An 8,375-nucleotide genomic window follows, 5' to 3' on the forward strand; every position below is an offset into this window, starting at 1 on the left:
TATAGTGAAAACACGAATTGCATTTTTGCCTCCTTACGTAGTTGGTAGTGATCCAGCCTTCCAAGCTGGAGGATCCTCGGTTCAAATTCCGGTAAGGGCGTTAATTAATGCGAATTTTAATTCGTTTGTGGTGAGCGTTCCGACTGAACGTCTAACGAACGACCTTCAACAAGGAGGAGTTTTGGCCGGAGGGTGTCAAGTTTCGGCGGTTTCGCGGCCGGCTCACTGCGGGGTTGCGTAATGCATCGCAACCATAATGTGATTTGTAGTGTTGAGTTTTAAAATATGTTGTTATAATATGTTTGTTAGTTTTAAGGTATTTTTCTATGGGCCACTAGTTGCCTGAAATAAAGATTTTCATAATTTTATTCATTGATTCATTAGTGCTAGTGTGACCTAGATCGATTTTTGTAGGTATAAAAAAATATATATTATAGGACATTATTACACACCCACAGTATAAGCTTAATAAGGCTTGTGTTGAGTGGACTTAGACTACGATATATATACTATATAAATATTTATAAATACTTTAATACATAGAAAACATCCATGCGTGACTCAGGAACAAATATCCGTGCTCATCACACGAAAAATGCCCTTACCAGGATTTGAACCCGAGAGCGTCTGCTTCATAGGCAGGGCTACCCACTAGGCCAAACCGGTCGTAAAAAAACGTATTAAATTTAAGGTTCTCTTGTCATCTATTTTATTATATAATTAGATAAGCTAGTAGTCAATAACAGAAGGAAACAGAAGTAATTAATTAAGTGACCCAAATTAATTCGTGCATTATATTTGCTATGATGTGGTTTTGCTATACCTGCAATGCTTATTCCTTTATATAATTATATTATTATAACATTCATTGGACCGTAGTATTTTAATTAAGTGACTTTAACCAAACGATATATGAAGAGCGCTGTTTAATTAATTATTAATTCACATGGAAGTTTAATTATTTTACAAACGAGAGAACTATTGGTTAATTTTATTTGTGTTATGAAATATTTATTAATCTGAATTCATTATGCCATGAACAAGTTCAATAATAGTGTTTATTTACAATAACAATATACATAATGGATATATACAGAAGATTACTGTAGCTAGCTTAAATCTAAAATAGGCCCTTGAAGCATTGTACCAAGGATGCTGGCGGCATTTCCTCGTTGTGTCGCAATACTGATACGTTGTGCGAGAAAGCCACCAGCTCTTCGGTCACCAGTTACGTCAACCAGAATAATATATTTTAATATTTTATTATATCTCCTCTACTATAGTCTCCGATATAATTATCTAGAGGTAAGGCGCAACAACAAATTGCTGACCAGCGCTTGTCGCATCCTGCGTGGCGAGTGCGACTGCCCGGAGCTTGTGGCTCGAGTCTGTACGTTCCAAATGTAAATGTGCCCAGAGACAATGTGAGACCGCGAGCGCGCCACTACCTGCAGTGGCGGCGGCGCGCATCACGCACGCTCACGACTAGGGTTTGCAATCCGGATCCGAAATGTATGAAATTATCCGGCTCCACGGATCTTCCAATACATTTCAGATCCGTCGTGCAAACCGTACGCACAACATCGCACACTCGTAGGCATTCGCGCTCACTCTGCTCAATGCGCTCTTGACGTCTTGACATCGGCACCTGGGGGCCTACCGCGAAAACCGAATTAAGAAATTGCGGGGATCTCTCTCTTTTACTCTCACTAAGACGTAATTAGAGTGACAGAGAAAAATGCCCGCAATTGACGAACTTCGATTTTAGCGGTTGTAGCCCTAATAATGTGACTTGTTTGCGTGGAGATGGGCGACTGTGTGCCTTGAATATCTAAGGGTTTGAGAGTAGACGGATGACAGGCTATCCAGTACTTTTGTTTGATGTCACCTATATGTTGTGCTGTTATATTTTATGTGTTTTGTAAACTGTTATTTTTGTAATGTTTAATTTCTCGGTGTGTTGGCTTGTCTGTAATGCTGTGTATATTTTTAGTAAATAAATAAATATACTCAATAAAGGTGTTTCAAATCACCACAATAAATATTTGATAATTCTTTGAATAAAACTTTTTATCAAAAAAATAAAACCGACTTCAAATAAAAATTACCAAAAGCGCCATACATGCACCTATAACATTTGAAGAGTTCCCTCGATTTCTCCAAGATCTCATCATCAGACCCCGACTTGGTGCCAACGGGACCATCTCGGGGTTATACCCGTTCGATTAAAAAAAAATTGAAAATCGGTTCACGATTCTCGGAGAAATCAGTCGAATTGAGAACCTCCTCTTTTTTGAAGTCGGTTAAAAAGAGTTGATTTTGTTATATCCATTCACCAGTGGTCACGTTTTCTCATATGTAGTCTACCTCTTTCGCACTCATGGGTTGTTCATATACGTGATGGCTTCCCTTTCGCACACTTCATCTGTCTGTCAAGCGAAGCATTTGAAATGTCTGTGCTTGTGACACATGACGTTTTTACTGACACTCCCGTACTTTGTTCAGTTAAAGTCGGTGCAAAGTTAGCTTAGACAAACTCTAAATATTCAACGAATATTTGAAAAGTACTTACCATAATAAATAGTTACAAAAACACTCAGGGCCCGATTAGAAGAATGATTAAGAGATGCTTAAGATCTTAGAAAGAGATTGAAAAGATCGATGACTAAACGATATGTTAAAAATTGACGTTTATTTCGATTCTGCTGTGATCTAAATAAGATCTATCTACGATATTTCTAACGTCAAAGTTTCATCGGTTACCCGAATCGTGCTGCTTCTGTCAATTATACGACATACAAACGATATCTATTTGAGAACTTATCTAAACCAGATCTTATCGTTATCTTATCTTTTCCGTATTTCATTCTTCGAATAGAGCCGTCATTTTAGAAAGCTAATGACTTTTCGAGAGTCATTTACTTTTATTTTATTCTTAAATGCATAACAATATCAAAGTGTTTGAATAAATTAAGCATACGGCCGCCATTTTAATTTCAAGTGACAAACTGTCAAGCGTACGGAAAGAGTCGAAATGAAAAAACCGCTAGCCCTTCTGTTATAATTTGGTGTAGGTCGCAAGTCAGAAGAGACAGAGTTTATTCTTTGGCTTTAGTTAGATCAAATACTCATTGTTTGCAGAAGAGTTGTAGAGTCGTAAATAGCGTGTGTTTTTATATGTATACTCGTAACCGCAAACTTAAACTAGACGTAGACGTTAGTGCTATAAAACAATACCGTTTTTTTTTTTCATTTAGTCTTAAATAACAAAGCGAAATTACTTTAATTTTTTTTTCAATCGGCAATGTATTTCGACTATCGTGATCACTTGTGACAGTTGTTACATACGTTACGCGCGTAGAGGGGTAAAGGTTGGAGCACATCAATCAAAACATACGGCACTAGACCAGGCCGCAGCGCCGCCCCAACCGCTCACTCGCCGTCAATTGCTATTGTGCGCTGTCTTGGGAGAATCAATGGACGGTAAGCGCGCAAGTACAAGCGTGGTGACAACCAGTTGGACGTGCGGTTTCTGCGAATTGTCAACGCATCGCTTAGCTTGTGTCAAGGCAAGGCGATGCTATTATTTCTATAAACGGTACATAAAAAAAACGCTTAATTTTTTTGAATTTTCAAGCTTTTTGACCCGTGAACTACAACTACAACTCACTTAAAAGGAAAAAAAGGATGACTCACGCTAGAACGGTCCATTTCTGGGCCAACACTTCGTTTTCGATGACGGATGAAATTACGTGATGATTTCTATAGAACGAAGTGCCTTGGCCCGAATCTAAAATAAAATAGTAAAAAGGTTTTCCGCTATCGTCTATACCCTTTACCAAAACCTCGTTGAAAAATAATTTGCTAATTAAAGTTTCAGACTCCGACTGCGGTCGAAATTTGGGCAATTATTACACTCCAAGTCTGTAAAGGACTCATTTCTATACGAAAAGTACGGCAGATATGCCTTTCTTGAAATGAGTTTGTATGGTCTCAATGCCACAATTTATTGAACTGTGGCGAATAACATTACAAGTTGTACTGTTGCGTGGGTTGTTAATGTTTTAGCCATGTTTTACATGGGGTGATTAGGGGAAAATGGGGTAAATACGACATTCAGCCAACTAACGTATAATAATAATAATAATAACGTCAGACGTGTTTTTACACATTATTCCTGTTATTTTTGATAAAATATGTAATTTATTGGCTTTTTACACCTACTTTGTAGAAATTTTGTGGGAAAACTTACCCTCACTTTAATGCGCCACCGTGCAAAGGGATAGTGACCGCAATACGCATTAATGCAAAGAATTTGCCAACATACACGACAATGACAGGGAAGATGAAAAGATGCTAACAAGAAGTAAAGCGCGTCAAAAAGCGTCTGCAAGTACACTCAACGCACGCCCACCACCTTCGCCCGCCTCGTCCGTCTCCTCGCAATCGTCGTCGGGCGATGAATTTGCCACCGCGCCCGACACCAGCGAGTCGAGCGACGAGTGCGGGCCGCCGTCGCCGCCGCCACGACCACCTGCGCGACGAGGGCGGCCACCGCTGCCGGCACGCTTGGGGCCTGCGGGACATCCTGCCCCGCCCACGGCTCCCGCTGCCGGTGGTGTAGTGCGTCGCATGCGATGGTCTCAATCCATGAATGAGAACGTCATGCGCGCCTACTATGGGGCTACAGAGGGGGGAACACAGCTATCCGCGTATCGCTCAAGAATACTTCCTCTGTTTCAGGCTCTTGAACCTACCATCATCGTATCGGAGCAACGATTATCGGATCAGGTGCGCGTCATTCAGCGGCTAAAGCGGTTGGATGACGCGACACTTGATCGGCTTCGCCAGGAGGCTCTCTCTGCTCGCGCGGACTCCACCTCGGTGCGAGATCTGCCCGCCACGTCGCCAGATCCGATGCCCGCACCCGACCTGGCATCGGGGGCGCCGCGGGTTGATTTCAGTACCGACGAGGGGGACTTTGCGAGTCAGAGCGTGAGTACATCCGCCAATGAGCAACTGAGGAGGACTCTGGAAGAGGTGATTACGCAGTATCGGTCCACACCCAACACTAGGCCACGATTACCGCGTTTGCCTATGAATAGACGCAATCTAGCGCTAATGGGAGCCCTAAACGCTTTACTAGAGCCATATCTGCGGACTAGTAGAGATTTAGATGATACGCACGCGATCATGTATTGCGGAGCCATCGCGGCGTGCCGTGTTGCACGAGTCAAGTTTCCGGACGCTGAACGTGCACCTAGGACCGCCGGAGGTGCCCCCGCATGGCAAATACGGATCGAGCGACGTATCAACTCGTTTAGGACTCTCATTGCAAAGCTGATCTGCTTCAGGGGGGGCAACCACCGCCCCCGAGTAATGCGCTTTGTGAATCAGGCGTTCGCGGGGACGGGTATTGAGCCCCCGCGACTATATTGCCAATCTCACGGAGCGCATCGACTTTCTTAAGCAGAAAGTGTATGCATGGGCAAACCGTATTCGCCGCTACAGAAAGCGTGTGGATCGATTCCAGCAGAATCGTCTTTTTCAGAGTGATCAAAGGAAGGTATACCGAAAGTGGGAGGAAACCAACCTTCGTGCGTCCGACACGCGGTTGCCAGATGCTACTGCCATGACTGATTTCTGGCGTAGCATCTGGTCAGTGCCTGTCGAACACACCGAGGGGGGTTGGATGAGTGTTGTCGAGCGTGAGTGCGAGTCCATCGAACCTATGGGGGCAATCACCATCAGCCCCGATGACGTAAGTTGTGCCATCCGCACGGCCCAGAACTGGAAAAGCCCTGGGCCGGATGGATTGCACAACTTCTGGCTAAAATGGTTCCGATGCTCGCACTCACGCTTGGCAGCACAATTTCAACAAGCCCTCGAGCTTGGTTCTCTCCCACCTTCCTTAACAAACTGGTGTCACCTTCCTGCTCTATAAGTCCGGTAGTACCACGGAAGCAAAGAACTACAGACCCATCACGTGCTTGCCTACACTCTACAAGCTCCTTACATCCATTTTGAGATCAAAAATAAACGCGCACATTGTCGCTAACAACATTTTGGCCTCCGCTCAAAATGGATGTAGGGTTGGGTCCCGTGGTACTAAAGAGCTTCTCCTCATAGACATGACCATTTGCCAACAAATCCGGCGGAATAGGGGGGCCCTCTCTGCTGCTTGGATTGACTACAAGAAGGCCTATGATTCGGTGCCTCACTCATGGCTGGGGAGGGTCTTAGAGCTGTATAAAGTTGATACAGCTTTAAGAGCCTTCCTAAGCGCGTGTATGAGGCAGTGGACCACAGTCCTTCGTCAACCAGGAGGCGGGGATGACCGCCCTGGCCCGCAGGATTTTATAAGGATTGAGCGAGGAATATTCCAGGGTGATAGTCTATCCTCTGTGGTTCTGCCTAGCTCTGAATCCCCTCAGCACCCTGCTGAAGGATTCGGGACTAGGTTGCCGGCTTCGGAGAGAGGGTGAAGTCATTTCTCACCTTCTGTACATGGATGACCTCAAATTATTTGCACCTAATAGCCAAGACTTGTTGGAGCTACTGAAAACCACCGAAGTTTTCAGTAGTGCCATCAACATGGAGTTTGGTGTCGATAAATGTGCGGTTATACATGTACAGCGGGGGAAGGTTGTAAATTCAACAAATTTACAACTATCTGAGGCAATGTCTTTCAGATCTATCTCTGAATCAGAAACCTACAAATACCTTGGTATGGCTCAGTCGTTGGGTATTGAGGACGAGGGTATTAGACAGTCGGTGAAGGAGCGCTTTTTTAGTCGGCTCACAAAAGTCCTTAACAGTCTTTTGTCAGGAGGCAACAAAGTGCGCTCCTTCAACGCCTGGGTAATGCCCTTACTCACATACTCCTTTGGCATACTAAGGTGGACTCAGACCGAACTGGACGCCCTGGACCGGAGGGTCCGACTACTGCTCACCACACACCGTATGCTGTACCCACGCTCGTCAGTTATGAGATTGTACATCCCACGGAAGTGTGGAGGTCGAGGCTTCCTAAACGCCAAAGATCTCCACAACCGCGAGGTGTGCAATCTCAGGAATTATTTCCTTAACAACGAGTGTGGGATGCATCGTGATGTGGTGGCAGTAGACAGGAACCTCACGCCGCTCTCCTTGGCAAACGAGAACTGGCGCAAACCTGTGGTACTAAGTACTGCGGATCGCAGGGCGGCATGGGAGAGTAAGGTGCTACACGGGCGGTTCTACAAGGCCCTCACGGGATTCGACGTGGACCTGCTCGCGTCGGTGAACTGGTTACGATTCGGGGACCTCTTCGGAGAAACCGAGGGTTTTGCCTGTGCAATTGCGGACGAAGTTATGATGACGAACAACTATCGGAAATATATCCTGAAGGACGGTACGGTCGACATTTGTCGGGCATGCCGCCGTCCCGGTGAGTCACTCAGGCATATCATTTCCGGTTGTTCTCATCTTGCTAACGGCGAGTACTTGCACAGACATAATCTCGTAGCCAGGATTATTCACCAGCAACTTGCTCTTCTATACGGCCTTGTGGACCGCGAAGTACCGTACTACAAGTACTCACCTGTGCCAGTTCTCGAAAATGGTCGTGCCACGCTCTATTGGGATCGATCTATTATCACTGACAGGACTATTGTAGCCAATAAGCCTGACATCGTGATAATAGATCGATCGCAACGCCGGGCCGTGCTCGTCGACATCACCATCCCCCATGACGAGAATCTCGTGAAAGCCGAGAAGGACAAATCCAGTAAGTACCTAGACTTGGCTCACGAGATAACCGCCATGTGGGATGTTGATTCGACGATCATTGTCCCGATAGTCGTTTCAGCGAACGGTCTCATAGCGAAGAGTCTCGAACAACACCTTGAGAGACTCTCGCTAGGTGGTTGGATCAAGGGTCAGATGCAGAAGGCGGTGATCTTGAGCACGGCGCGGATAGTCCGGCGGTTCCTCTCCCTGCGGCCCTGACCACCGGCAGCTTGGGCCTTGCCCCGCTGCTGGCGGCACCCTAGGTTAGGTTTTTTATAATGTGTTTATATCTTTTGTATTGTTTTGTAAGTGTTTTTATATTTTACTTTTATATACATATTGTAAAAAGCCTAATCTGAGAGAAAAAAATAAATAAAGGGAATAATAATAAAATTCTTTATTGTGCACTACTAAAGAAAAACTCATATTACAAACAAAGACAGGTCTTAAATTAGTAGGTAACAACAGGCGGACTTATCGCTATAAAGCGATCTCTTCCAGACAACCTTCAGATAGCGAACCTTATAATATGTTAATTTTAAATTATAAACTACAAACAATAAAACATACACTACATAAACTACATAAATTATTTAAATTATAAT

Source organism: Cydia pomonella, chromosome 24, assembly GCF_033807575.1.
Source record: "Cydia pomonella isolate Wapato2018A chromosome 24, ilCydPomo1, whole genome shotgun sequence".
NCBI lineage: Eukaryota > Metazoa > Arthropoda > Insecta > Lepidoptera > Tortricidae > Cydia > Cydia pomonella.